Here is a 2,500-nt window from a genome sequence, read left to right on the forward strand (position 1 = left end):
TGGGTCGCTGCTCGGCCCTTTCGCAGAACATTAAGCCAAGGTCCTGCACGCAACCTTTTGACAAGGAAAGGTCTCGCGCCCCTTTCGTAGCGTGTGGTCCTTTTCCTCACCTCCCGACTGCCTTTATGCGATTGTATTCATTCGTGTGACTTCCCTTTGGTAGCAGAGGGACTGATTTTGTTTAATCAGTTAGCATGATCGAATGTATGTACGTATGTATGTATGTATGTATGTATGTATGTATGTATGTATGTATGTATGTATGTATGTATGTATGTATGTATGTATGTATGTATGTATGTATGTATTTGTGTATGTATGTGTGTATGTATGTATGTATGTATGTATGTATGTATGTATGTATGTATGTATGTATGTATGTATGTATGTATGTATGTATGTATGTATGTATGTATGTATGTATGTATGTATGCACGCATGTATGTATGTAAGACAAGTGCATTATTATCTCAATGGCCTTATTAATTTAAGTAAAGTTAGGTCGGGTCAGCTTAGGTAAAGTCAGACTAGCTCACTTCATATAAGTTTAGATCAAATCAGGACAGCTCAGGTCAGGTCATGTAAAATGAGGGACGTGGAGACTTTGCACAGGTGTAATAATGAATCTTTGGATATTAGAGTCGCTTGTTTAGACCCGGACAGGAAGGGCTATCCTGACAATATGGGACGTAATCAGTCTCATCCACTCCCAACTCTCCTCCTCCACACCAAATTGAGGAAAGAGGGAAGGGGAACATGAAAAGAAAGAAAAAATTATTTTGTATTTAGACAAACATCTTTTGTCTTTTGGTTGATTCACTCATCAAATTGTTAACGAGGACATGATTCACGTCAGAATAAACACCTGGATCCACAACGGGAATACAATTTTTCTTTTTTCTTTCCTGAGAATCACTTTTTTTTTTTTTTTTTTTTTAAGCCGAGATCAGGCTCCTGTGCTGAAGAGGTTGAGTTTTTTTTTTTAAATAATCCCTTGTGGATGAAAACGATTTTTTTTCTGAAAGGCTGGAATCACTCGGTGGCTCTTTGGAAACACTCTTCCTCCTGCTCTTCTTTTTCCTCCTCCTACTCCTCTTCTTCTTCCTCTTTTACACCAATATCTTTACCTCAATTCTTTATCATTCATTGCCTCTAACCTAATTTTCACTTCCATCGACTCCACGAGCGAAACCAAAAATACTTGAATTGCCAACACTGTCTTCACCACAAACTCAATCAACATAAACGTCACCACTACTAACAATACCACCACCACCGATACCACCACCACCACCACCATTATCACCACCAACACCACCACCATTATCACCACCAACGCCAATATTACCTTCATTATCACGATCACCACCAATACCACCACCACAACCAATGCCACTAGCATCACCACCAGCCAATACCACCATCACTACCAATGCCACCACTTTCACTACCATCATCACCATCACCACCAATAATACCACCACTACCGATACCAACTCTATCATCATCATCACCACCAATATAACCTCCATCACTACCACCACACATTTCCTTATCACTTTCACGTCCATATCTACCTATACTATTTCCATTTCTCCCTTCAAGCGTTCACCAGTTTTCTTCTCCTTTTCTTCCTCCTGCCCTCATCTTTACTCCCACTTCCATTGTCACTACAAACACCACCACCTCTTTTCTTCTTATTCCTCCTGTCCCAGATTCCTTCTCTTCTTTTTGGCTTCATCCTTCTACCTTCACTGCAAATACCATCTTCACTTATTCCTCCTTCTCTTCCTCCTCTTCCTCCTCCTCACTCTCCTTCTCACCCTTTTCCTCCTCCTCACCCTCTTCCTCTTCCTCCTTCTCACCATCCTCCTCTTCCTCCATTTTTGTCTTCCTCCTCCTCTTCCTCCTCGTCCTTCTCCCTCTTTCACTGCTCATACTATAATCTCTCGGTTCCTGTTTGCCCCGTCCAGAACTCGATCAGCCCTTTGGACCGCCATGTGGTAAATCTGTTCCCAGTTTTCTATTTATCTTTCCATTTTCTGCCTTAATGCATTCCACTTCCCGTTGTCGTTTCATCGTTTTTACGCCGCTCTCGTTATTTATAACTGGGATATGACGAGACTTTACGATACGTTGGAACAGTGTATAGATTTCATCTTGAATGATAACTGGTGTCTTTTCCCTCTTTTCTTTAGAAGAATTTGTTCTTTTTGATTCCAACTACCACCAAACTGTTTCAGTCATTCATGTGGAACTGCGTTTGAAGGAAAGAGGGTTATTATTACCTTTATTCTTCAACGCCTTGTAGAACTTATTCTTAAGAATAAGAACAAGAACATTGACTTTCCGAAAGCTATTCTCTTCAGTCCTGAAGAACCCTGTCAGGAGCAGAGGTATCCAACGTCGCGATCAATCTTAGCCTAGTAAAATTGCCTCACCTCTGATACCCCTACGGACACGAGTAACGCATCATTTATCTATAACTGGAGACTGATAT

This window comes from Oratosquilla oratoria, chromosome 27 (assembly GCF_046742065.1).
Source record: "Oratosquilla oratoria isolate Oo_2021 chromosome 27, ASM4674206v1, whole genome shotgun sequence".
Taxonomy (NCBI): Eukaryota; Metazoa; Arthropoda; class Malacostraca; order Stomatopoda; family Squillidae; genus Oratosquilla; species Oratosquilla oratoria.